We start from the raw sequence: 23133 nt of genomic DNA on the forward strand, positions 1-23133 counted from the left end.
ATCCGCTGGTTCTGCCGTCGCCACTGCCTCCTCGTCGACCTCCCTCTGTGCCACCAGTGCGGCACTGACCACTTGATTCGTCGCCGCCAGATACAGCAGCAACGACTCTTGTGGTTTAGGCGCAACCAGTATTGGCTTGGAGGAAAGGTATTTCTTCAGATCCTGCAACGCCGCCTCGGCTTCTGGGGTCCACTCCATTGGGCCTGCCTTCTTCAAGATTTTGAAAAAGGGAAGGGCACGCTCGGCGAACTTGGAGATGAATCGGCTCATGGCGGCGACGCAGCCGGTGAGCCGACGCACATCTTTGATCCGCTTGGGCGCCTCAATCTGCTCAATAGCCTTGATTTTGTCTGGGTTTGCCTCAATCCCACGCTGCGACATGAAGAATCTGAGAAGCTTGCCGGACGGAATGCCGAAGACACACTTCTCAGGGTTCAGCTTAAGGTTGATCTTGCGCAGGTTGGCAAATGTCTCTTCCAGATCTTGCACAAGAGTTGCCCCGTCCTTGGTTTTGACCACTATGTCATCCATGTATGCTTCCATATTTCTATGGAGCTAGTGTTCAAAACCAATTTGGACTGCTCTTGCAAACGTCGAGCCAGCACTCTTCAACCTGAAAGGCATCCGTAAAAAGCAATACGTACCACATGGGGTGATGAATGCTGTCTTCTCTTCATCCTCTCCTGTCATGAAGATTTGGTGGTGGCCCGAGTAGGCGTCGAGGAATGACAACAGATCACACCCGGCCGTGGAGTCAACAATCTGGTCGATGCGTGACAATGGGAAGGGGTCCTTAGGACAAGCCTTATTGATATCTGTGTAGTCAATACACAGCCTCCACTTGCCATTTGCCTTGCGCACCACTACCGGATTGGCCAACCACGTCGGGTGGAGCACTCCTCTCACCAAACCTGTCGCTTCCAACTTCCTGATCTCCTCTGTGATGAACTCCTGCCTCTCCAGAGCTTGCTTTCTAACCTTCTGCTTGACGGGCCGCACATGAGGGCAGACAGCTCGGTGGTGCTCAATCACCTCCCTGGGAACACCGGGGATGTCGGATGCTTGCCACGCAAATACGTCGACATTCGCCCGCAGGAAGGTGACGAGCGTGCCTTCCTATTTGTTGTCGAGGGTGGAGCCTATGGTGAAGGCCCCTCCCGTGCCATCCTCCCCGACGGACACCGTCTTGGTCTGCGGTGGCTCAGCTCTGGGTTTCTTGCTCTTGCCGGTAGAGCTCTCTGGCACGTCCTCGACGGTAGCGCAACACTCCGAGGAGGTGCGCTTGCCGGAGTGGGCGCGAGAGGTCTTGCCGGGCTTCTTCTTCCCTCCCAGGCCTTCAGCGGCAGGAGCAAGTGCCTTGACGGCAGCTGCTGCAACTGCTTCCCGGTAGAGCTGATCGGCGCTAATCAGCGCGTGCTTCTTGTCGGAGGGGATGGAGATGATGGTCAACGGCCCGGGCATCTTTAGCATGTTGTAGGCGTAGTGTCCCGCCGTCATGAACTTGGCTAGTGTCGGGCGGCCGAGGATCCCGTTGTAGGGCAAGGGGATCTCGGCCACGTCAAAGACGATCCTCTCCGTCCTGTAGTTCAACTCTCCTCCAAACGTCACGGGCAGTGTGACCTTCCCCTTCGGCTGGCTCCTCCCCGGATTGACCCCTTGAAATGTGCCCGTTTCCTCGAGGTCTCCATCAGGAATTTGTAGCCTTTTGATCACGATGGGCCAGATCAAGTTCAGGCCGGCCCCGCCGTCGACCAACATCTTGTTCACCTTGAGGTTACGTATCATTGGTGAGACCAACAATGGCAAACACCCGACCGCGGTTGTGCGGTCAGGGTGGTCCTCGGCGTCAAAGATGAGGGGCGTGCTGGACCACTTCAGCGGCTTCTGAGCGTCGAACGACGGCTCTGCTGCTGTAATCTCACGCGCCCACTGCTTGAGCTGGCGGTGAGAAGTATGAGCGAGGCGCCACCATCGACGCACATGGCCTCCGTAGCCTTCTGGAATTCTTGCTCACCGGACTCGTCGTCCTCGTCGTGATCATCGTCTTCTTGTTTCTTGTCACGGCCCCGGGCGGGCCTCTCTTGCAGGTTGTCCTTGCCGGGGCGGCTTCCTTGGCCGCCACACTTCTTGCCGGATCCCTCGGCACCGTCCTGACCTTTCTCCTTGTCCCGCCTTTCATACTCGGCCTTTTGGTTTTCAGCAAGCAGCTCGACTTGCCGGCAGTTCTGGAGGTCGTGGCCCTTGGTGCGGTGGATCTTGCAGTACTGCTTGCCGGAGCCCCCTGGCTTGTCGGCAGCTGCTAAGGCCCGGCAGGCGGCGCACCCGGCAATCTCCTTGCCGGGGCCGTCTGCCTTGACCTTCTTGGCAACGCCGGTGTCGTCAGATCCTTCAACGGCAAGTACGGCCTTACCCTTGCGTTTCCTGTTGCGACGTCGGCCCTTCTTCGTCGGGGCGGCGACGTCTTCATCGATAGAGTCGGTTTCCGCGCCGGCGTCTTCGCCGGGGTACTTCCTTTCCTCTTCAGCCCGGGCGCATCTATCGGCCAGAACTTAGAGTTCGGCCACATCCTTAACCTTGGTCATCGCCAGATCTTCGCACATCTTGTGGTTGTGCACGTTCCGATGGAACGCGCTGATCACAGCGGCGGGATGAACGTCGGGGATGTTGTACTACAACCGACTGAACCTTTGGATGTACTTGTGCAGGGTTTCCCCTTCCTTCTGGGGAATGATATGCAGATCGCTGGCCTGGCCATGAGCTTGGTCGCCTCCTGTGAAGGCGCCAACGAACTCATGGCACAGATCCGACAAAGAAGAAATGGAATCCGCCGGCAAGTGCATCAACCAAGACATAACATTGGGCTTCAGTGCCAGCGGGAAATAATTGGCAAGCACCTTGTCGTCGCGAGCTCCGGCAGCCTACATCGCGATGGTGTAGATGCTGAGGAACTCGGACGGATGGGTCTTGCTAGTGTACTTCTGGCCGACGGGCTTGAACGTGCGGTGGGACGGCCACTGGAACTGCCGCAGCTCACGGGTAAAGGCCGGGCAGCCCACCTCGTAAGGTAGGCCGCTGGAGCCCCCCGGTGCTGGGTGGTCCATAGCGGGTCCTGCCTGCTTGTCCGACTGGTGGCGTGTATCACGCCGACGCTCGATAGTGGTTCGAGCATCTTCGTGAGCTCATTCTCGAAGAACTTGGCACTGGTCGCGGTGGGTCCGTGGGTCGGATGACGCTATAGAGATGTCATCACAAGCGTCGTCACGACGGGCCGACGCCCGCGGCGGCTGGCGAGGAGGAGGAAAGTGCACCGTGACCGCAGCACCCCCGGTCCTCCCAGCGCTGGCATGTGGTGGCGGATCGTCTTTGTTGGCGACGGCGACGAGGCTCCGGATGGTGGCCCTCCACTCGTCGAGCTTCTCCGCAGCAGGAGGGAAGTCGAGGAGCAGCTGCGCGCGCCAAAGCTTCTCCTGGCGTGGGTGGCGGCGACAGCTGCGTGGACCGTGGCGCACTTCGACTTCTAACCATGTTAGAAGGAGCTCCATCACGACCCAGCAGCTGCGCGCCATTTTCACCAGCACTTCGGCGGGCATGCTGAACTCCTTCATCCCGCGGATGACGCACGGGGCTCTTCGCACGGCGGTGCCCAGGGTCACCGGCGTGGTGACGCTGCTCGTCGCGCACACCATGGGAAGAGCGCACAGTGGTCGCCAGCTTGGGCATCTTGGAGGTTGCTGCGCCGCCCGTGGGTGGCACAACGACACTCCTGGAGGGCTCCGCGCCACCTGCGGGGGCCCCAGCCCCATCTTTAGACTTGGTGATGTGTGCCCGTCGCCAGGAACACGAACGGCGCCGCTCGCCAGGCTCTGACTCCCAGGGCGATGCTGGTGCTCGTGGACCACAACTCGAGTTCTGTCCGCGACCGGGCCGCTGCTCGCCCGTACTGGCACGGGCCGTTCGGCCCCCGATGAGCCGATCGCCGTGGCCGTCTTCTTCTTTGGAGCCATGGCGGTGAAGAAACGCTAGGCTAACTACTAGACTAGATTCTCACAATTTCTTCCCCTGCCTGGCGCGCCAAAGATGTCGGTGGGAAACGACACCTATGGGATAACAAGAATCCCTACTACGGTTGCTGGGGCGCAGGGTTCCAAGAAGAGCAGGATTAGTAATCAGCACAAGGATCGTTTACCCAGGTTCGGGCCGCGAGGATGCGTAAAACCCTAGTCCTACTTTGGTGGATGTATTGAGTGTTCTTGAGCCTTCCAACTAGCTACGGTGGCTGGTCGTTCCAAAGAGCCGACTCCTTCTCCAGTACGCCATGGGCCTCCTTTTATAGTCGAAAGGGGCTGCCACAGTGGCACACAGGAGGTGGAAAGGCGTACAGTGCTACGAGCTTATCGCTCGTATTACAGGACAAGACGCATTTAATGCATCGCTTAGGTGTCCCCTTGCTTTATTGGGGACGGGAACGAGGCCCGTCCCGTCCGTCGCCGCTCCTCCTTGCTTCGACACGCGCCCTGGTCAGGCAGGCAGCTGAGGTGGCGCGGTGGCAAAGTCTTCACGAAGATCTGCATGCCGCCACGCAGGCGCTTGCTGAGTTGGCCTGGGAGCTGCATGTTGCCACGCATGTGCCTGCCCAGCTGCATGCGAACGGCGGTGGAGACTTGGCTAGTGCGGGCCTGGAGGTGGCCCTGCTGGCGCCCTTGGCGAGGGCCTTGCCGGGTGGCCCGGCAAGGGCCTCGCCGTGGTGTGCTGTTGTCCCCGGCAAGGATCTTGCCGGGGATCTTGTGGCTCCCCTCGGCAAGGATCTTGCCGAGGATCATTGTCTTTTAATCCTCATCTAATCTCGAATATTCCTTGTCTTCACAAAGATCTACATGCCACCATCGAGGTGCCTCCTGAGCCCTGGCCCAACGTGGTTGATGGTGTTGCAGACCGTGGGCTCAAGGGTGGTGCGCTCCGCTGTTGTTGGACGAGCCACCCCGACAAGGGCCTTGCCGGGGCCGCGGAGGCTGCCCCGGCAAGGGTCTTGCCGGGCGAACCTGCTTCGTCTCTCTGCTCTTTTGTGGTCTCGGCCTTGGCGTTGCCTTGATCGTCTTGTGCTTCGGTTATACCTCGGGTCACCTCCCCTGTTCTGCTCGGTGCGGCCGTAGGCGCGGCTCTGACTGTCCGTGCACAGGTAAAGGGGTACAAAGGTGCGCCCCTTCTTTTGTACACCGACACAAAGGAATGTGCAATCGTGTGTGTAGTGGAGCTGGGAGGGGCAAGCATAAGGGACGAAGACGGGGGTAACATGTCGGATGCGATCATACCAACACTAAAGCACCGGATCCTATGAAAACTTCAAAGTTAAGCGTGCTTGGGCGAGAGTAGTACTAGGATGGGTGACCTCCTGGGAAGTCCTCGAGTTGCATTCCATTTTTAACTTTTTTGCGCCGCGTGCAAAACAAAACGTACGTGCGCGACATATGTTTAGCACGTTTTATTATTTTGCACGTTTGCGGTAAGTTTTAGCTCGCAGCTCATTATTCACGTGTCTAGCGGCGGCAAGCGTGTTCTGAAAGGGGTCGAAACAATGGTAAATAGGCACTGGTGCGGTTGAACCGTGGCAAAACTCGTCTCCGTAGTTGAGCGGGAGCAGACAAAGGAATGTGCAATCGTGTGTGTAGTGGAGCTGGGACGGGCAAGCAATAAGGGACGTAGACGGGAGTAACATCTCGGATGCGATCATATCAACACTAAAGCACCAGATCCCATCAAAACTCCGAAGTTAAGCGTGCTTGGGCGAGAGTAGTACTAGGATGGGTGACCTCCTGAGAAGTCCTCGTGTTGCATTCCCTTTTTAATATTTTTTGCACCGCGTGCAAAACAAAATGCACGTGCGCGACATATGTTTAGCACGTTTTATTATTTTGCACGTTTGCGGTAAGTTTTAGGTCGCTGCTCATTATTCACGCGTCTAGCGGTGGCAAGCGTGTTGTAAAAGGGGTCGAAACCATGGTAAATAGGCAGAGGTGCGGTTGAACCGTGGTAAAACTCGTCTCCGTAGTTGAGCGGGAGCGGACAAAGGAATGTGCAATCGTGTGTGTAGTGGAGCTGGGAGGGGCAAGCATAAGGGACGAATTCGGGAGTGAGATCTTGGATGCGATCATACTAGCACTAAAGAACCGGATCCCATCAGAACTCCGAAGTTAAGCATGTTTGGGCGAGAGTAGTACTAGGATGGGTGACCTCCTGGGAAGTCCTCATGTTGCATTCCCTTTTTAAATTTTTTTGCGCCGCGTGCAAAACAAAACGCACGTGCACGAGATATGTTTAGCACGTTTTATTATTTTGCACGTTTGCAGTCATTTTTAGCTCGGTGCTCATTAGTCACGCGTCTAGCGGCGGCCTGCGTGTTCTGAAAGGGGTCGAAACCATGGTAAATAGGCACTGGTGCGGTTGAACCGTGGTAAACTCGTCTCCATAGTTGAGCGGGAGCGGCCAAAGGAATGTGCAATCGTGTGTGTAGTGGAGCTGGGAGGGGCAAGCATAAGGGACGAAGACGGAGGTAACATGTCGAATGCGATCATACCAGCACTGAAGCACCGGATCCCATCAGAACTCCGAAGTTAAGCATGCTTGGGGCGAGAATAGTACTAGGATGGGTGACCTCCTGGGAAGTCCGCGTGTTGCATTCCCTTTTTTATTTTTTTGCGCCGCGTGCAAAACAAAACGCACGTGCGCGACATATGTTTAGCACGTTTTATTATTTTGCACGTTTACGGTAAGTTTTAGCTCGCTGCTCATTATTCACGCGTCTAGCGGCGGTAAGCGTGTTCTGAAAGAGGTCGAAACCATGGTAAATATGCACTGGTGCGGTTGAACCGTCGTAAAACTTGTCTCCGTAGTTGAGCAGGAGCGGCCAAAGGAATGTGCAATCGTGTGTGTAGTGGAGCTGGGAGGGGCCAGCATAAGGGACGAAGACGGGGGTAACATGTCGGATGTGATCATACCAGCACTAAAGCACCGGATCCCATCAGAACTCCGAAGTTAAGCGTGGTTGGGCGAGAGTAGTACTAGGATGGGTGACCTCTTGGGAAATCCTCGTGTTGCATTCCCTTTTTAATTTTTTTGCGCCGCGTGCAAAACAAAACGCACGTGCGCGACATATGTTTATCACGTTTTATTATTTTGCACGTTTACGGTAAGTTTTAGCTCGCTGCTCATTATTCACGCGTCTAGCGGCGGCAAGCGTGTTCTGAAAGGGGTCGAAACCATGGTAAATAGGCACTGGTGCGGTTCAACCGTGGTAAAACTCGTCTCCGTAGTTGAGCGGGAGCGGCCAAAGGAATGTGCAATCGTGTGTGTAGTGGAGCTGGGAGGGGCAAGCATAAGGGACGAAGACGGGGGTAACATGTTGGATGCGATCATACCAGCACTAAAGCATCGGATCCCATCAAAACTCCGAAGTTAAGCGTGCTTGGGCGAGAGTAGTACTAGGATGGGTGACCTCCTGGGAAGTCCTCGTGTTGCATTCCCTTTTTAATTTTTTTTGCGCCGCGTGCATAACAAAACGCACGTGCGCGACATATGTTTAGCACGTTTTATTATTTTGCACGTTTACGGTAAGTTTTAGCTCGCTGCTCATTATTCACGCGTCTAGCGGCGGCAAGCGTGTTCTGAAAGTGGTCGAAACCATGGTAAATAGGCACTGGTGCGGTTGAACCGTCGTAAAACTTGTCTCCGTAGTTGAGCGGGAGCGGCCAAAGGAATGTGTAATCGTGTGTGTAGTGGAGCTGGGAGGGGCAAGCATAAGGGACGAAGACGGGGGTAACATGTCGGATGCGATCATACCAGCACTAAAGCACCGGATCCCATCAGAACTTCGAAATTAAGCGTGCTTGGGCGAGAGTAGTACTAGGATGGGTGACCTCCTGGGAAGTCCGCGTGTTGCATTCCCTATTTAATTTTGTTTGCGCCGCGTGCAAAACAAAACGCACGTGCGCGACATATGTTTAGCACGTTTTACGATTTTGCACGTTTACGGTAAGTTTTAGCTCGCTGCTCATTATTCACGCGTCTAGCGGCGGCAAGCGTGTTCTGAAAGGGGTCGAAGCCATGGTAAATACGCACTGGTGCGGTTGAACCGTGGTAAAACTCGTCTCCGTAGTTGAGCGGGAGCGGCCAAAGGAATGTGCAATCGTGTGTGTAGTGGAGCTGCGAGGGGCAAGCATAAGGGACGAAGACGGGGGTAACATGTCGGATGCGATCATACCAGCACTAAAGCACCAGATCCCATCAGAACTCCGAAGTTAAGCGTGCTTGGGCGAGAGTAGTACTAGGATGGGTGACCTCCTGGGAATTCATCGTGTTGCATTTCCTTTTTAATTTTTTTTGCGCCGCGTGCAAAACAAAACGCACGTGCGCGACATATGTTTAGCACGTTTTACGATTTTGCACGTTTACGGTAAGTTTTAGCTCGCTGCTCATTATTCACGCGTCTAGCGGCGGCAAGCGTGTTCTGAAAGGGGTCGAAGCCATGGTAAATAGGCACTGGTGCCGTTGAACCGTGGTAAAACTCATCTCCGTGGTTGAGCGGGAGCGGCCAAAGGAATGTGCAATCGTGTGTAGTGGAGCTGGGAGGGGCAAGCATAAGGGACGAAGACGGGGGTAAAATGTCGTATGCGATCATACCAGCACTAAAGCACCGGATCCCATTAGAACTCTGAAGTTAAGCGTGCTTGGGCGAGAGTAGTACTAGGATGGGTGACCTCTTGGGAAGTCCTCGTGTTGCATTCCCTTTTTAATTTTTTTTTTGCGCCGCGTGCAAAACAAAACGCACGTGCGCGACATATGTTTAGCACGTTTTATTATTTTGCACGTTTACGCTAAGTTTTAGCTCGCTGCTCATTATTCACACGTCTAGCGGCGGCAAGCGTGTTCTCAAAGGGGTCGAAACCATGGTAAATAGGCACTGGTGCGGTTGAACCGTCGTAAAACTTGTCACCGTAGTTGAGCGGGAGCGGCCAAAGGAATGTGCAATCGTGTGTGTAGTGGAGCTGGGAGGGGCAAGCATAAGGGACGAAGACGGGGGTAACATGTCGGATGCGATCATACCAGCACTAAAGCACCAGATCCCATCAAAACTTCGAAGTTAAGCGTGCTTGGGCGAAGTAGTACTAGGATGGGTGACCTCCTGGGAAGTCCTCGTGTTGCATTCCCTTTTTAATTTTTTTTGCGCCGCGTGCAAAACAAAACGCACATATGTTTAGCACGTTTACGGTAAGTTTTAGCTCGCTGCTCATTATTCACGCGTCTAGCGGCGACAAGCGTGTTCTGAAAGGGGTCGAAACCATGATAAATAGGCACTGGAGCGGTTGAACCGTGGTAAAACTCGTCTCCGTGGTTGAGCGGGAGCGGCCAAAGGAATGTGCAATCGTGTGTGTAGTGGAGCTGGGAGGGGCAAGCATAAGGGACGAAGACGGGGGTAACATGTCGTATGTGATCATACCAGCACTAAAGCACCGGATCCCATCAGAACTCTGAAGTTAAGCGTGCTTGGGCGAGAGTAGTACTAGGATGGGTGACCTCCTGGGAAGTCCTCGTGTTGCATTCCCTTTTTATTTTTTTTGCGCCGCGTGCAAAAGAAAACGCACGTGCGCGACATATGTTTAGCATGTTTTATTATTTTGCACGTTTACGGTAAGTTTTAGCTCGCTGCTCATTATTCACGCGTCTAGCGGCGGCAAGCGTGTCCTGAAAGGGGTCGAAACCATGGTAAATAGGCACTGGTGCGGTTGAACCGTGGTAAAACTCGTCTCCGTAGTTGAGCGGGAGCGGCCAAAGGAATGTGCAATCGTGTGGGTAGTGGAGCTGGGAGGGGCAAGCATAAGGGACGAAGACGGGGGTAACGTGTCAGATGCGATCGTACCAGCACTAAAGCACTGGATCCCATCAGAACTTTGAAGTTAAGCGTGCTTGGGCGAGAGTAGTAATAGGATGGGTGACCTCCTGGGAAGTCCTTGTGTTGCATTCCCTTTTTAAATTTTTTGGCGCCGCGTGCAAAACAAAACGCACGTGCGCGACATATGTTTAGCACGTTTTACGATTTTGCACGTTTACAGTAAGTTTTAGCTCGCTGCTCATTATTCACGCGTCTAGCGGCGGCAAGCGTGTTCTGAAAGGGGTCGAAGCCATGGTAAATAGGCACTGGTGCGGTTGAACCGTGGTAAAACTCATCTCCGTGGTTGAGCGGGAGCGGCCAAAGGAATGTGCAATCGTGTGTGTAGTGGAGCTGGGAGGGGCAAGCATAAGGGACGAAGACGGGGCTAAAATGTCGGATGCGATCATACCAGCACTAAAGCACCGGAACCCATCAGAACTCTGAAGTTAAGCGTGCTTGGGCGAGAGTAGTACTAGGATGGGTGACCTCCTGGGAAGTCCTCGTGTTGCATTCCCTTTTTAAATTTTTTGGCGCCGCGTGCAAAACAAAACGCACGTGCGCGACATATGTTTAGCACGTTTTACGATTTTGCACGTTTACAGTAAGTTTTAGCTCGCTGCTCATTATTCACGCGTCTAGCGGCGGCAAGCGTGTTCTGAAAGGGGTCGAAGCCATGGTAAATAGGCACTGGTGCGGTTGAACCGTGGTAAAACTCATCTCCGTGGTTGAGCGGGAGCGGCCAAAGGAATGTGCAATCGTGTCTGTAGTGGAGCTGGGAGGGGCAAGCATAAGGGACGAAGACGGGGGTAAAATGTCCTATGCGATCATACCAGCACTAAAGCACCGGATCCCATCAGAACTCTGAAGTTAAGCGTGCTTGGGCGAGAGTAGTACTAGGATGGGTGACCTCCTGGGAAGTCCTCGTGTTGCATTCCCTTTTTAATTTTTTTTGCGCCGCGTGCAAAACAAAACGCACGTGCGCGACATATGTTTAGCACGTTTACGGTAAGTTTTAGCTCGCTGCTCATTATTCACGCGTCTAGCGGCGACAAGCGTGTTCTGAAAGGGGTCGAAACCATGATAAATAGGCACTGGAGCGGTTGAACCGTGGTAAAACTCGTCTCTGTGGTTGAGCGGGAGCGGCCAAAGGAATGTGCAATCGTGTGTGTAGTGGAGCTGGGAGGGGCAAGCATAAGGGACGAAGACGGGGGTAACATGTCGGATGCGATCATACCAGCACTAAAGCACCGGATCCCATCAGAACTCCGAAGTTAAGCGTGCTTGGGCGAGAGTAGTACTAGGATGGGTGACCTCCTGGGAAGTCCTCGTGTTGCATTCCTTTTTAATTTTTTTTGCGCCGCATGCAAAACAAAACGCACGTGCGCGACATATGTTTAGCACGTTTTACGATTTTGCACGTTTACGGTAAGTTTTAGCTCGCTGCTCATTATTCACGCGTCTAGCGGCGGCAAGCGTGTTCAGAAAGGGGTCGAAGCCATGGTAAATAGGCACTGGTGCGGTTGAACCGTGGTAAAACTCATCTCCGTGGTTGAGCGGGAGCGGCCAAAGGAATGTGCAATCGTGTGTGTAGTGGAGCTGGGAGGGGCAAGCATAAGGGACGAAGACGGGGGTACAATGTCGTATGTGATCATACCAGCACTAAAGCACCGGATCCCATCAGAACTCTGAAGTTAAGCGTGCTTGGGCGAGAGTAGTACTAGGATGGGTGACCTCCTGGGAAGTGCTCGTGTTGCATTCCCTTTTTAATTTTTTTGCGCCGCGTGCAAAACAAAACGCACGTGCGCGACATATGTTTAGCACGTTTTACTATTTTGCACGTTTACGGTAAGTTTTAGCTCGCTGCTCATTATTCACGCGTCTAGCGGCGGCAAGCGTGTTCTGAAAGGGGTCGAAGCCATGGTAAATAGGCACTGGTGCGGTTGAACCGTGGTAAAACTCATCTCCGTGGTTGAGCGGGAGCGGCCAAAGGAATGTGCAATCGTGTGTGTAGTGGAGCTGGGAGGGGCAAGCATAAGGGACGAAGACGGGGTAAAATGTCGTATGCGATCATACCAGCACTAAAGCACCGGATCCCATCAGAACTTTGAAGTTAAGCGTGCTTGGGCGAGAGTAGTACTAGGATGGGTGACCTCCTGGGAAGTCCTCGTGTTGCATTCCCTTTTTATTTTTTTTGCGCCGCGTGCAAAAGAAAACGCACGTGCGCGACATATGTTTAGCACGTTTTATTATTTTGCACGTTTACGGTAAGTTTTAGCTCGCTGCTCATTATTCACGCGTCTAGCGGCGGCAAGCGTGTTCTGAAAGGGGTCGAAACCATGGTAAATAGGCACTGGTGCGGTTGAACCGTCGTAAAACTTGTCTCCGTAGTTGAGCGGGAGCGGCCAAAGGAATGTGCAATCGTGTGTGTAGTGGAGCTGGGAGGGGCAAGCATAAGGGACGAAGACGGGGTAACATGTCGGATGCGATCATACCAGCATTAAAGCACCGGATCCCATCAGAACTCCGAAGTTAAGCGTGCTTGGGCGAGAGTAGTACTAGGATAGGTGACCTCTTGGGAAGTCCTCGTGTTGCATTCCCTTTTTAATTTTTTTGCGCCGCGTGCAAAACAAAACGCACGTGCGCGACATATGTTTATCACGTTTTATTATTTTGCACGTTTACGGTAAGTTTTAGCTCGCTGCTCATTATTCACGCGTCTAGCGGCGGCAAGCGTGTTCTGCAAGGGGTCGAAACCATGGTAAATAGGCACTGGTGCGGTTGAACCGTGGTAAAACTCGTCTCCGTAGTTGAGCGGGAGCGGCCAAAGGAATGTGCAATCGTGTGTGTAGTGGAGCTGGGAGGGGCAAGCATAAGGGACGAAGACGGGGGTAACATGTTGGATGCGATCATACCAGCACTAAAGCATCGGATCCCATCAAAACTCCGAAGTTAAGCGTGCTTGGGCGATAGTAGTACTAGAATGGGTGACCTCCTGGGAAGTCCTCGTGTTGCATTCCCTTTTTAATTTTTTTTGCGCCGCGTGCATAACAAAACACACGTGCGCGACATATGTTTAGCACGTTTTATTATTTTGCACGTTTACGGTAAGTTTTAGCTCGCTGCTCATTATTCACGCGTCTAGCGGCGATAAGCGTGTTCTGAAAGTGGTCGAAACCATGGTAAATAGGCACTGGTGCGGTTGAACCGTCGTAAAACTCGTCTCCGTAGTTGAGCGGGAGCGGCCAAAGGAATGTGCAATCGTGTGTGTAGTGGAGCTGGGAGGGGCAAGCATAAGGGACGAAGACGGGGGTAACATGTCGGATGCGATCATACCAGCACTAAAGCACCGGATCCCATCAGAACTCCGAAGTTAAGCGTGCTTGGGCGAGAGTAGTACTAGGATGGGTGACCTCCTGGGAAGTCCTCGTGTTGCATTCCCTTTTTAATTTTTTTTGCGCCGCGTGCAAAACAAAACGCACGTGCGCGACATATGTTTAGCACGTTTTACGATTTTGCACGTTTACGGTAAGTTTTAGCTCGCTGCTCATTATTCACGCGTCTAGCGGCGGCAAGCGTGTTCTGGAAGGGGTCGAAGCCATGGTAAATAGGCACTGGTGCGGTTGAACCGTGGTAAAACTCATCTCCGTAGTTGAGCGGGAGCGGCCAAAGGAATGTGCAATCGTGTGTGTAGTGGAGCTGGGAGGGGCAAGCATAAGGGACGAAGACGGGGGTAACATGTCGTATGCGATCATACCAGCACTAAAGCACCGGATCCCATCAGAACTCTGAAGTTAAGCGTGCTTGGGCGAGAGTAGTACTAGGATGGGCGACCTCCTGGGAAGTCCTCGTGTTGCATTCCCTTTTTAAATTTTTTTGCGCCGCGTGCAAAACAAAACGCACGTGCGCGACATATGTTTAGCACGTTTTATTATTTTGCACGTTTACGCTAAGTTTTAGCTCGCTGCTCATTATTCACACGTCTAGCGGCGGCAAGCTTGTTCTCAAAGGGGTCGAAACCATGGTAAATAGGCACTGGTGCGGTTGAACCGTCGTAAAACTCATCTCCGTAGTTGAGCGGGAGCGGCCAAAGGAATGTGCAATCGTGTGTGGTAGTGGAGCTGGGAGGGGCAAGCATAAGGGACGAAGACGGGGGTAACATGTCGGATGCGATCATACCAGCACTAAAGCACCAGATCCCATCAGAACTGCGAAGTTAAGCGTGCTTGGGCGAGGTAGTACTAGGATTGGTGACCTCCTGGGAAGTCCTCGTGTTGCATTCCCTTTTTAATTTTTTTGCGCCACGTGCAAAACAAAACGCACGTGCGCGACATATGTTTAGCACGTTTTACTATTTTGCACGTTTACGGTATGTTTTAGCTCGCTGCTCATTATTCACGCGTCTAGCGGCGACAAGCGTGTTCTGAAAGGGGTCGAAACCATGGTAAATAGGCACTGGAGCGGTTGAACCGTGGTAAAACTCGTCTCCGTAGTTGAGCGGGAGCGGCCAAAGGAATGTGCAATCGTGTGTGTAGTGGAGCTGGGAGGGGCAAGCATAAGGGACGAAGACGGGGGTAACATGTCAGATGCGATCATACCAGCACTAAAGCACCGGATCCCATCAGAACTCCGAAGTTAAGCTTGCTTGGGCGAGAGAAGTACTAGGATGGGTGACCTCCTGGGAAGTCCTCGTGTTGCATTCCCTTTTTAATTTTTTTTGCGCCGCGTGCAAAACAAAACGCACGTGCGCGACATATGTTTAGCACGTTTTACTATTTTGCACGTTTACGGTAAGTTTTAGCTCGCTGCTCATTATTCACACGTCTAGCGGCGGCAAGCGTGTTCTGAAAGGGGTCGAAACCATAGTAAATAGGCACTGGAGCGGTTGAACCGTGGTAAAACTCGTCTCCGTAGTTGAGCGGGAGCGGCCAAAGGAATGTGCAATCGTGTGTGTAGTGGAGCTGGGAGGGGCAAGCATAAGGGAGGAAGACGGGGGTAACATGTCGGATGCGATCATACCAGCACTAAAGCACCGGATCCCATCAGAACTTTGAAGTTAAGCGTGCTTGGGCGAGAGTAGTACTAGGATGGGTGACCTCTTGGGAAGTCCTCGTGTTGCATTCCCTTTTTAATTTTTTTTGCGCCGCGTGCAAAACAAAACGCACGTGCGCGACATATGTTTAGCACGTTTTATTATTTTGCACGTTTACGGTAAGTTTTAGCTCGCTGCTCATTATTCACGCGTCTAGCGGCGGCAAGCGTGTTCTGAAAGGGGTCGAAACCATGGTAAATAGGCACTGGTGCGGTTGAACCGTGGTAAAACTCGTCTCCTTAGTTGAGCGGGAGCGGCCAAAGGAATGTGCAATCGTGTGTGTAGTGGAGCTGGGAGGGGCAAGCATAAGGGACGAAGACGGGGGTAACATGTCGGATGCGATCACACCAGCACTAAAGCACCGGATCCCATCAGAACTCCGAAGTTAAGCGTGCTTCGGCGAGAGTAGTACTAGGATGGGTGACCTCCTGGGAAGTCCTCGTGTTGCATTCCCTTTTTAATTTTTTTGCGCCGTGTGCAAAACAAAACGCACGTGCGCGACATATGTTTAGCACGTTTTATTATTTTGCACGTTTACGGTAAGTTTTAGCTGTTGTAGCTCGTTGCTCATTATTCACGCGTCTAGCGGCGGCAAGCGTGTTCTGAAAGGGGTCGAAATCATGGTAAATAGGCACTGGTGCGGTTGAACCGTGGTAAAACTCGTCTCCGTAGTTGAGCGGGAGCGGCCAAAGGAATGTGCAATCGTGTGTGTAGTGGAGCTGGGAGGGGCAAGCATAAGGGACGAAGACGGGGGTAACATGTCGGATGCGATCATACCAGCACTAAAGCATCGGATCCCATCAAAACTCCGAAGTTAAGCGTGCGTGGGCGAGAGTAGTACTAGGATGCGTGACCTCCTGGGAAGTCCTCGTGTTGCATTCCTTTTTTAATTTTTTTTGCGCCGCGTGCATAACAAAACGCACGTGCGCGACATATGTTTAGCACGTTTTATTATTTTGCACGTTTATGATAAGTTTTAGCTCGCTGCTCATTATTCACACGTCTAGCGGCGGCAAGCGTGTTCTGAAAGTGGTCGAAACCATGGTAAATAGGCACTGGTGCGGTTGAACCGTCGTAAAACTTGTCTCCGTAGTTGAGCGGGAGCGGCCAAAGGAATGTGCAATCGTGTGTGTAGTGGAGCTGGGAGGGGCAAGCATAAGGGACGAAGACGGGGGTAACATGTTAGATGCGATCATACCAGCACTAAAGCACCGGATCCCATCAGAACTTCGAAGTTAAGCGTGCTTGGGTGAGAGTAGTACTAGGATGGGTGACCTCCTGGGAAGTCCTCGAGTTGCATTCCTTTTTTAATTTTTTTTGCGCCGCGGGCATAACAAAACGCACGTGCGCGACATATGTTTAGCACGTTTTATTATTTTGCACGTTTATGATAAGTTTTAGCTCGCTGCTCATTATTCACACGTCTAGCGGCGGCAAGCGTGTTCTGAAAGTGGTCGAAACCATGGTAAATAGGCACTGGTGCGGTTGAACCGTGGTAAAACTTGTCTCCGTAGTTGAGCGGGAGCGGCCAAAGGAATGTGCAATCGTGTGTGTAGTGGAGCTGGGAGGGGCAAGCATAAGGGACGAAGACGGGGGTAACATGTCAGATGCGATCATACCAGCACTAAAGCACCGGATCCCATCAGAACTTCGAAGTTAAGCGTGCTTGGGTGAGAGTAGTACTAGGATGGGTGACCTCTTGGGAAGTCCTGGTGTTGCATTCCCTTTTTAATTTTTTTTGCGCCGCGTGCAAAACAAAACGCACGTGCGCGACATATGTTTAGCACGTTTTACGATTTTGCACGTTTACGGTAAGTTTTAGCTCGCTGCTCATTATTCACGCGTCTAGCGGCGGCAAGCGTGTTCTGAAAGGGATCGAAACCATGGTAAATAGGCACTGGTGCGGTTGAACCGTGGTAAAACTCGTCTCCGTAGTTGAGCGGGAGCGGCCAAAGGAATGTGCAATCGTGTGTGTAGTGGAGCTGGGAGGGGCAAGCATAATGGACGAAGACGGGGGTAACATGTCGTATGCGATCATACCAGTGCTAAATCACCGGATCCCATCAAAACTCTGAAGTTAAGCGTGCTTGGGCGAGAGTAGTACTAGGATGGGTGACCTCCTGGGAAGTCCTCGTCTTGCATTCCCTTTTTAACTTTTTTGCGCCGCGTGCAAAACAAAACGCACGTGCGCGACATATGTTTAGCACGTTTTATTATTTTGCACGTTTACGGTAAGTTTTAGCTCGCTGCTCATTATTCACGCGTCTAGCAGCAGCAAGCGTGTTCTGAAAGGGGTCGAAACCATGGTAAATAGGCACTGGTGCGGTTAAACCGTGGTAAAACTCGTCTGCGTAGTTGAGCGGGAGCGGCCAAAGGAATGTGCAATCGTGTGTGTAGTGGAGCTGGGAGGGGCAAGCATAAGGGACGAAGACGGGGGTAACATGTCGGATGCGATCATACCAGCACTAAAGCACCGGATCCCATCAGAACTCCGAAGTTAAGCGTGCTTGGGCGAGAGTAGTACTAGGATGGGTGACCTCTTGGGATGTCCTCGTGTTGCATTCCGTTTTTAATTTTTTTTGTGCCGCGTGCATAACGAAACGCACATGCGCGACATATGTTTAGCACGTTTTATTATTTTGCATGTTTACGGTAAGTTTTAGCTCGCTGCTCATTATTCACGCGAATAGCGGCGGCAAGCGTGTTCTCAAAGGGGTCGAAACCATGGTAAATAGGCACTGGTGCGGTTGAACCGTCGCAAAACTTGTCTCCATAGTTGAGCGGGAGCGGCCAAAGGAATGTGCAATCGTGTGTGTAGTGGAGCTGGGAGGGGCAAGCATAAGGGACGAAGACGGGGGTAACATGTCGGATGCGATCATACCAGCACTAAAGCACCAGATCCCATCAGAACTTCGAAGTTAACCGTGTTTGGGCGAGAGTAGTACTAGGATGGGTGACCTCCTGGGAAGTCCTCGTGTTGCATTCCCTTTTTAATTTTTTTTCCGCCGCGTGCAAAACAAAACGCACGTCCGCGACATATGTTTAGCACGTTTTACTATTTTGCACGTTTACGGTAAGTTTTAGCTCGCTGCTCATTATTCACGCGTCTAGCGGCGGCAAGCGTGTTCTGAAAGGGGTCGAAACCATGGTAAATAGGCACTGGAGTGGTTGAACCGTGGTAAAACTCGTCTCCGTAGTTGAGCGGGAGCGGCCAAAGGAATGTGCAATCGTGTGTGTAGTGGAGCTGGGAGGGGCAAGCATAAGGGACGAAGACGGGGGTAACATGTCGGATGCGATCATACCAGCACTAAAGCACCGGAGCCCATCAGAACTCCGAAGTTAAGCGTGCATATGTTTAGCACGTTTTACTATTTTGCACGTTTACGGTAAGTTTTAGCTCGCTGCTCATTATTCACGCGTCTAGCGGTGGCAAGCGTGTTCTGAAAGGGGTCGAAACCGTGGTAAATAGGCACTGGAGCGGTTGAACCATGGTAAAACTCGTCTCCGTAGTTGAGCGGTAGCGGCCAAAGGAATGTGCAATCGTGTGTGTAGTGGAGCTGGGAGGGGCAAGCATAAGGGACGAAGACGGGGGTAACATGTCGGATGCGATCATACAAGCACTAAAGCACCGGATCCCATCAGAACTCCGAAGTTAAGCGTGCTTGGGCGAGAGTAGTACTAGGATGGGTGACCTCCTGGGAAGTCCTCATGTTGCATTCCCTTTTTAATTTTTTTTGCGCCGCGTGCAAAAGAAAACGCACGTGCGCGACATATGTTTAGCACGTTTTACTATTTTGCACGTTTACGGTTAGTTTTAGCTCGCTGCTCATTATGCACGCGTCTAGCGGCGGCAAGCGTGTTCTAAAAGGGGTCGAAACCATGGTAAATAGGCACTGGAGTGGTTGAACCGTGGTAAAACTCGTCTCCGTAGTTGAGCGGGAGCGGCCAAAGGAATGTGCAATCGTGTGTGTAGTGGAGCTGGGAGGGGCAAGCATAAGGGACGAAGACGGGGGTAACATGTCGGATGCGATCATACCAGCACTAAAGCACCGGATCCCATCAGAACTCCGAAGTTAAGCGTGCATATGTTTAGCACGTTTTACTATTTTGCACGTTTACAGTAAGTTTTAGCTCGCTGCTCATTATTCACGCGTCTAGCGGCGGCAAGCGTGTTCTGAAAGGGGTCGAAACCATGGTAAATAGGCACTGGAGCGGTTGAACCGTGGTAAAACTCGTCTCCGTAGTTGAGCGGGAGCGGCCAAAGGAATGTGCAATCGTGTGTGTAGTGGAGCTGGGAGGGGCAAGCATAAGGGACGAAGACGGGGGTAACATGTCGGATGCGATCATACCAGCACTAAAGCACCGGATCCCATCAAAACTCCGAAGTTAAGCGTGCTTGGGCGATAGTAGTACTAGGATGGGTGACCTCCTGGGAAGTCCTCGTGTTGCATTCCCTTTTTAATTTTTTTTGCGCCGCGTGCAAAAGAAAACGCACGTGCGCGACATATGTTTAGCACGTTTTATTATTTTGCACGTTTACGGTAAGTTTTAGCTCGCTGCTCATTATTCACGCGTCTAGCGGCGGCGAGCGTGTTCTGAAAGGGGTCGAAACCATGGTAAATAGGCACTGGTGCGGTTGAACCGTGGTTAAACTCGTCTCCGTAGTTGAGCGGGAGCGGCCAAAGGAATGTGTAATCGTGTGTGTAGTGGAGCTGGGAGGGGCAAGCATAAGGGACGAAGACCGGGGTAACATGTCAGATGCGATCATACCAGCACTAAAGCACCGGATCCCATCAGAACTCCGAAGTTAAGCTTGCTTGGGCGAGAGTAGTACTAGGATGGGTGACCTCTTGGGAAGTCCTCGTGTTGCATTCCCTTTTTAATTTTTTTTGCGCCGCGTGCAAAACAAAACGCACGTGCGCGACATATGTTTAGCACGTTTTATTATTTTGCACGTTTACGGTAAGTTTTAGCTCGCTGCTCATTATTCACGCGTCTAGCGGCGGCAAGCGTGTTCTGAAAGGGGTCGAAACCATGGTAAATAGGCACTGGTGCGGTTGAACCGTGGTAAAACTCGTCTCCTTAGTTGAGCGGGAGCGGCCAAAGGAATGTGCAATCGTGTGTGTAGTGGAGCTGGGAGGGGCAAGCATAAGGGACGAAGACGGGGGTAACATGTCAGATGCGATCACACCAGCACTAAAGCACCGGATCCCATCAGCACTCTGAAGTTAAGCGTGCTTCGGCGAGAGTAGTACTAGGATGGGTGACCTCATGGGAAGTCCTCGTGTTGCATTCCCTTTTTATTTTTTTTGCGCCGCGTGCAAAACAAAACGCACGTGCGCGACATATGTTTAGCACGTTTTATTATTTTGCACGTTTACGGTAAGTTTTAGCTCGCTCCTCATTATTCACGTGTCTAGCGGCGGCAAGCGTGTTCTCAAAGGGATCGAAACCATGGTAAATAGGCACTGGTGCGGTTGAACCGTGGTAAAACTCGTCTCCGTAGTTGAGCGGGAGCGGCCAAAGGAATGTGCAATCGTGTGTGTAGTGGAGCTGGGAGGGGCAAGCATAAGGGACGAAGACAGGGGTAACATGTCGGATGCGATCACACCAGCACTAAAGCACCGGATCCCATCAGAACTCCGAAGTTAAGCGTGCTTCGGCGAGAGTAGTACTAGGATGGGAGACCTCCTGGGAAGTCCTCGTGTTGCATTCCCTTTTTAATTTTTTTGCGCCGTGTGCAAAACAAAACGCACGTGCGCGACATATGTTTAGCACGTTTTATTATTTTGCACGTTTACGGTAAGTTTTAGCTGTTGTAGCTCGCTGCTCATTATTCACGCGTCTAGCGGCGGCAAGCGTGTTCTGAAAGGGGTCGAAATCATGGTAAATAGGCACTGGTGCGGTTGAACCGTGGTAAAACTCGTCTCCGTAGTTGAGCGGGAGCGGCCAAAGGAATGTGCAATCGTGTGTGTAGTGGAGCTGGGAGGGGCAAGCATAAGGGACGAAGACGGGGGTAACATGTCGGATGCGATCATACCAGCACTAAAGCATCGGATCCCATCAAAACTCCGAAGTTAAGCGTGCGTGGGGGAGAGTAGTACTAGGATGGGTGACCTCCTGGGAAGTCCTCGTGTTGCATTCCTTTTTTATTTTTTTTGCGCCGCGTGCATGACAAAACGCACGTGCGCGACATATGTTCAGCACGTTTTATTATTTTGCACGTTTACGATAAGTTTAGCTCGCTGCTCATTATTCACACGTCTAGCGGCGGCAAGCGTGTTCTGAAAGTGGTCGAAACCATGGTAAATAGGCACTGGTGCGGTTGAACCGTCGTAAAACTTGTCTCCGTAGTTGAGCGGGAGCGGCCAAAGGAATGTGCAATCGTGTGTGTAGTGGAGCTGGGAGGGGCAAGCATAAGGGACGAAGACGGGGGTAACATGTCGGATGCGATCATACCAGCACTAAAGCACCGGATCCCATCAGAACTTCGAAGTTAAGCATGCTTGGGTGACAGTAGTACTAGGATGGGTGACCTCTTGGGAAGTCCTCGTGTTGCATTCCCTTTTTAATTTTTTTTTGCGCCGCGTGCAAAACAAAACGCACGTGCGCGACATATGTTTAGCACGTTTTATTATTTTGCACGTTTATGATAAGATTTAGCTGTTTTAGCTCGCTGCTCATTATTCACGCGTCTAGCGGCGGCAAGCGTGTTCCGAAAGGGGTCGAAATCATGGTAAATAGGCACTGGTGCGGTTGAACCGTGGTAAAACTCGTCTCCGTAGTTGAGCGGGAGCGGCCAAAGGAATGTGCAATCGTGTGTGTAGTGGAGCTGGGAGGGGCAAGCATAAGGGACGAAGACGGGGGTAACATGTCAGATGCGATCATACCAGCACTAAAGCATCGGATCCCATCAAAACTCCGAAGTTAAGCGTGCGTGGGCGAGAGTAGTACTAGGATGGGTGACCTCCTGGGAAGTCCTCGTGTTGCATTCCTTTTTTAATTTTTTTTGCGCCGCGTGCATAACAAAACGCACGTGCGCGACATATGTTTAGCACGTTTTATTATTTTGCACGTTTATGATAAGTTTTAGCTCGCTGCTCATTATTCACACGTCTAGCGGCGGCAAGCGTGTTCTGAAAGTGGTCGAAACCATGGTAAATAGGCACTGGTGCGGTTGAACCGTCGTAAAACTTGTCTCCGTAGTTGAGCGGGAGCGGCCAAAGGATTGTGCAATCGTGTGTGTAGTGGAGCTGGGAGGGGCAAGCATAAGGGACGAAGACGGGGGTAACATGTCAGATGCGATCATACCAGCACTAAAGCACCGGATCCCATCAGAACTTCGAAGTTAAGCGTGCTTGGGTGAGATTAGTACTAGGATGGGTGACCTCCTGGGAAGTCCTCGTGTTGCATTCCTTTTTTAATTGTTTTTGCGCCGCGTGCATAACAAAACGCACGTGCGCGACATATGTTTAGCACGTTTTATTATTTTGCACGTTTATGATAAGTTTTAGCTCGCTGCTCATTATTCACACGTCTAGCGGCGGCAAGCGTGTTCTGAAAGTGGTCGAAACCATGGTAAATAGGCACTGGTGCGGTTGAACCGTCGTAAAACTTGTCTCCGTAGTTGAGCGGGAGCGGCCAAAGGAATGTGCAATCGTGTGTGTAGTGGAGCTGGGAGGGGCAAGCATAAGGGACGAAGACGGGGGTAACATGTCAGATGCGATCATACCAGCACTAAAGCACCGGATCCCATCAGAACTTCGAAGTTAAGCGTGCTTGGGTGAGAGTAGTACTAGGATGGGTGACCTCTTGGGAAGTCCTGGTGTTGCATTCCCTTTTTAATTTTTTTTGCGTCGCGTGCAAAACAAAACGCACGTGCGCGACATATGTTTAGCACGTTTTACGATTTTGCACGTTTACGGTAAGTTTTAGCTCGCTGCTCATTATTCACGCGTCTAGCGGCGGCAAGCGTGTTCTGAAAGGGATCGAAACCATGGTAAATAGGCACTGGTGCGGTTGAACCGTGGTAAAACTCGTCTCCGTAGTTGAGCGGGAGCGGCCAAAGGAATGTGCAATCGTGTGTGTAGTGGAGCTGGGAGGGGCAAGCATAATGGACGAA

The 23133-nt window shown here is 52.1% G+C and overlaps 41 non-coding genes across 41 annotated transcripts; all 41 read left to right on the plus strand.

Annotated features, from left to right (window-relative positions):
* The first annotated feature begins 5295 nt into the window (after positions 1 to 5295).
* Positions 5296 to 5414, plus strand: LOC123183670 (5S ribosomal RNA). The gene has a single exon (XR_006492728.1). It is a non-coding gene; the product is annotated as a 5S ribosomal RNA (ribosomal RNA).
* A 302-nt stretch (positions 5415 to 5716) lies between these two features.
* Positions 5717 to 5835, plus strand: LOC123183619 (5S ribosomal RNA). The gene has a single exon (XR_006492680.1). It is a non-coding gene; the product is annotated as a 5S ribosomal RNA (ribosomal RNA).
* Positions 5836 to 6137: 302 nt separating this feature from the next.
* Positions 6138 to 6256, plus strand: LOC123183634 (5S ribosomal RNA). Its single transcript, XR_006492694.1, has one exon. It is a non-coding gene; the product is annotated as a 5S ribosomal RNA (ribosomal RNA).
* Positions 6257 to 6557: 301 nt separating this feature from the next.
* Positions 6558 to 6677, plus strand: LOC123183536 (5S ribosomal RNA). Its single transcript, XR_006492600.1, has one exon. It is a non-coding gene; the product is annotated as a 5S ribosomal RNA (ribosomal RNA).
* Positions 6678 to 6978: 301 nt separating this feature from the next.
* Positions 6979 to 7097, plus strand: LOC123183515 (5S ribosomal RNA). The gene has a single exon (XR_006492580.1). It is a non-coding gene; the product is annotated as a 5S ribosomal RNA (ribosomal RNA).
* Positions 7098 to 7398: 301 nt separating this feature from the next.
* Positions 7399 to 7517, plus strand: LOC123183502 (5S ribosomal RNA). The gene has a single exon (XR_006492567.1). It is a non-coding gene; the product is annotated as a 5S ribosomal RNA (ribosomal RNA).
* Positions 7518 to 7819: 302 nt separating this feature from the next.
* On the plus strand, positions 7820 to 7938 carry LOC123183506 (5S ribosomal RNA). The gene has a single exon (XR_006492572.1). It is a non-coding gene; the product is annotated as a 5S ribosomal RNA (ribosomal RNA).
* A 302-nt stretch (positions 7939 to 8240) lies between these two features.
* LOC123183538 (5S ribosomal RNA) lies at positions 8241 to 8359 on the plus strand. The gene has a single exon (XR_006492602.1). It is a non-coding gene; the product is annotated as a 5S ribosomal RNA (ribosomal RNA).
* Positions 8360 to 8659: 300 nt separating this feature from the next.
* On the plus strand, positions 8660 to 8778 carry LOC123183873 (5S ribosomal RNA). Its single transcript, XR_006492862.1, has one exon. It is a non-coding gene; the product is annotated as a 5S ribosomal RNA (ribosomal RNA).
* A 304-nt stretch (positions 8779 to 9082) lies between these two features.
* LOC123183646 (5S ribosomal RNA) lies at positions 9083 to 9200 on the plus strand. The gene has a single exon (XR_006492706.1). It is a non-coding gene; the product is annotated as a 5S ribosomal RNA (ribosomal RNA).
* Positions 9201 to 9476: 276 nt separating this feature from the next.
* LOC123183851 (5S ribosomal RNA) lies at positions 9477 to 9595 on the plus strand. The gene has a single exon (XR_006492840.1). It is a non-coding gene; the product is annotated as a 5S ribosomal RNA (ribosomal RNA).
* Positions 9596 to 9896: 301 nt separating this feature from the next.
* Positions 9897 to 10015, plus strand: LOC123183651 (5S ribosomal RNA). The gene has a single exon (XR_006492710.1). It is a non-coding gene; the product is annotated as a 5S ribosomal RNA (ribosomal RNA).
* A 302-nt stretch (positions 10016 to 10317) lies between these two features.
* On the plus strand, positions 10318 to 10436 carry LOC123183896 (5S ribosomal RNA). The gene has a single exon (XR_006492884.1). It is a non-coding gene; the product is annotated as a 5S ribosomal RNA (ribosomal RNA).
* A 302-nt stretch (positions 10437 to 10738) lies between these two features.
* On the plus strand, positions 10739 to 10857 carry LOC123183487 (5S ribosomal RNA). The gene has a single exon (XR_006492553.1). It is a non-coding gene; the product is annotated as a 5S ribosomal RNA (ribosomal RNA).
* Positions 10858 to 11142: 285 nt separating this feature from the next.
* On the plus strand, positions 11143 to 11261 carry LOC123183521 (5S ribosomal RNA). Its single transcript, XR_006492586.1, has one exon. It is a non-coding gene; the product is annotated as a 5S ribosomal RNA (ribosomal RNA).
* Positions 11262 to 11562: 301 nt separating this feature from the next.
* Positions 11563 to 11681, plus strand: LOC123183483 (5S ribosomal RNA). Its single transcript, XR_006492549.1, has one exon. It is a non-coding gene; the product is annotated as a 5S ribosomal RNA (ribosomal RNA).
* A 300-nt stretch (positions 11682 to 11981) lies between these two features.
* Positions 11982 to 12100, plus strand: LOC123183482 (5S ribosomal RNA). The gene has a single exon (XR_006492548.1). It is a non-coding gene; the product is annotated as a 5S ribosomal RNA (ribosomal RNA).
* Positions 12101 to 12400: 300 nt separating this feature from the next.
* Positions 12401 to 12519, plus strand: LOC123183474 (5S ribosomal RNA). Its single transcript, XR_006492540.1, has one exon. It is a non-coding gene; the product is annotated as a 5S ribosomal RNA (ribosomal RNA).
* Positions 12520 to 12820: 301 nt separating this feature from the next.
* LOC123183609 (5S ribosomal RNA) lies at positions 12821 to 12939 on the plus strand. Its single transcript, XR_006492671.1, has one exon. It is a non-coding gene; the product is annotated as a 5S ribosomal RNA (ribosomal RNA).
* A 302-nt stretch (positions 12940 to 13241) lies between these two features.
* On the plus strand, positions 13242 to 13360 carry LOC123183533 (5S ribosomal RNA). Its single transcript, XR_006492597.1, has one exon. It is a non-coding gene; the product is annotated as a 5S ribosomal RNA (ribosomal RNA).
* Positions 13361 to 13662: 302 nt separating this feature from the next.
* On the plus strand, positions 13663 to 13781 carry LOC123183805 (5S ribosomal RNA). Its single transcript, XR_006492813.1, has one exon. It is a non-coding gene; the product is annotated as a 5S ribosomal RNA (ribosomal RNA).
* A 303-nt stretch (positions 13782 to 14084) lies between these two features.
* Positions 14085 to 14202, plus strand: LOC123183653 (5S ribosomal RNA). Its single transcript, XR_006492712.1, has one exon. It is a non-coding gene; the product is annotated as a 5S ribosomal RNA (ribosomal RNA).
* A 301-nt stretch (positions 14203 to 14503) lies between these two features.
* On the plus strand, positions 14504 to 14622 carry LOC123183505 (5S ribosomal RNA). The gene has a single exon (XR_006492571.1). It is a non-coding gene; the product is annotated as a 5S ribosomal RNA (ribosomal RNA).
* A 302-nt stretch (positions 14623 to 14924) lies between these two features.
* Positions 14925 to 15043, plus strand: LOC123183478 (5S ribosomal RNA). The gene has a single exon (XR_006492544.1). It is a non-coding gene; the product is annotated as a 5S ribosomal RNA (ribosomal RNA).
* A 302-nt stretch (positions 15044 to 15345) lies between these two features.
* LOC123183512 (5S ribosomal RNA) lies at positions 15346 to 15464 on the plus strand. Its single transcript, XR_006492577.1, has one exon. It is a non-coding gene; the product is annotated as a 5S ribosomal RNA (ribosomal RNA).
* A 310-nt stretch (positions 15465 to 15774) lies between these two features.
* On the plus strand, positions 15775 to 15893 carry LOC123183624 (5S ribosomal RNA). The gene has a single exon (XR_006492685.1). It is a non-coding gene; the product is annotated as a 5S ribosomal RNA (ribosomal RNA).
* A 302-nt stretch (positions 15894 to 16195) lies between these two features.
* LOC123183570 (5S ribosomal RNA) lies at positions 16196 to 16314 on the plus strand. Its single transcript, XR_006492634.1, has one exon. It is a non-coding gene; the product is annotated as a 5S ribosomal RNA (ribosomal RNA).
* Positions 16315 to 16616: 302 nt separating this feature from the next.
* On the plus strand, positions 16617 to 16735 carry LOC123183595 (5S ribosomal RNA). The gene has a single exon (XR_006492658.1). It is a non-coding gene; the product is annotated as a 5S ribosomal RNA (ribosomal RNA).
* Positions 16736 to 17037: 302 nt separating this feature from the next.
* LOC123183636 (5S ribosomal RNA) lies at positions 17038 to 17156 on the plus strand. Its single transcript, XR_006492696.1, has one exon. It is a non-coding gene; the product is annotated as a 5S ribosomal RNA (ribosomal RNA).
* A 301-nt stretch (positions 17157 to 17457) lies between these two features.
* Positions 17458 to 17576, plus strand: LOC123183937 (5S ribosomal RNA). Its single transcript, XR_006492919.1, has one exon. It is a non-coding gene; the product is annotated as a 5S ribosomal RNA (ribosomal RNA).
* A 302-nt stretch (positions 17577 to 17878) lies between these two features.
* Positions 17879 to 17997, plus strand: LOC123183571 (5S ribosomal RNA). The gene has a single exon (XR_006492635.1). It is a non-coding gene; the product is annotated as a 5S ribosomal RNA (ribosomal RNA).
* Positions 17998 to 18612: 615 nt separating this feature from the next.
* Positions 18613 to 18731, plus strand: LOC123183544 (5S ribosomal RNA). The gene has a single exon (XR_006492607.1). It is a non-coding gene; the product is annotated as a 5S ribosomal RNA (ribosomal RNA).
* Positions 18732 to 19346: 615 nt separating this feature from the next.
* LOC123183542 (5S ribosomal RNA) lies at positions 19347 to 19465 on the plus strand. Its single transcript, XR_006492605.1, has one exon. It is a non-coding gene; the product is annotated as a 5S ribosomal RNA (ribosomal RNA).
* A 302-nt stretch (positions 19466 to 19767) lies between these two features.
* Positions 19768 to 19886, plus strand: LOC123183490 (5S ribosomal RNA). The gene has a single exon (XR_006492556.1). It is a non-coding gene; the product is annotated as a 5S ribosomal RNA (ribosomal RNA).
* A 302-nt stretch (positions 19887 to 20188) lies between these two features.
* Positions 20189 to 20307, plus strand: LOC123183639 (5S ribosomal RNA). The gene has a single exon (XR_006492699.1). It is a non-coding gene; the product is annotated as a 5S ribosomal RNA (ribosomal RNA).
* A 301-nt stretch (positions 20308 to 20608) lies between these two features.
* On the plus strand, positions 20609 to 20727 carry LOC123183531 (5S ribosomal RNA). The gene has a single exon (XR_006492595.1). It is a non-coding gene; the product is annotated as a 5S ribosomal RNA (ribosomal RNA).
* A 310-nt stretch (positions 20728 to 21037) lies between these two features.
* On the plus strand, positions 21038 to 21156 carry LOC123183625 (5S ribosomal RNA). The gene has a single exon (XR_006492686.1). It is a non-coding gene; the product is annotated as a 5S ribosomal RNA (ribosomal RNA).
* Positions 21157 to 21456: 300 nt separating this feature from the next.
* Positions 21457 to 21575, plus strand: LOC123183631 (5S ribosomal RNA). The gene has a single exon (XR_006492691.1). It is a non-coding gene; the product is annotated as a 5S ribosomal RNA (ribosomal RNA).
* A 312-nt stretch (positions 21576 to 21887) lies between these two features.
* Positions 21888 to 22006, plus strand: LOC123183585 (5S ribosomal RNA). Its single transcript, XR_006492648.1, has one exon. It is a non-coding gene; the product is annotated as a 5S ribosomal RNA (ribosomal RNA).
* A 302-nt stretch (positions 22007 to 22308) lies between these two features.
* LOC123183539 (5S ribosomal RNA) lies at positions 22309 to 22427 on the plus strand. The gene has a single exon (XR_006492603.1). It is a non-coding gene; the product is annotated as a 5S ribosomal RNA (ribosomal RNA).
* A 302-nt stretch (positions 22428 to 22729) lies between these two features.
* LOC123183596 (5S ribosomal RNA) lies at positions 22730 to 22848 on the plus strand. Its single transcript, XR_006492659.1, has one exon. It is a non-coding gene; the product is annotated as a 5S ribosomal RNA (ribosomal RNA).
* The last annotated feature ends 285 nt before the right edge of the window (positions 22849 to 23133 follow it).

The sequence above is a fragment of the Triticum aestivum genome, chromosome 1D, assembly GCF_018294505.1.
Source record: "Triticum aestivum cultivar Chinese Spring chromosome 1D, IWGSC CS RefSeq v2.1, whole genome shotgun sequence".
Classification (NCBI taxonomy): Eukaryota; Viridiplantae; Streptophyta; class Magnoliopsida; order Poales; family Poaceae; genus Triticum; species Triticum aestivum.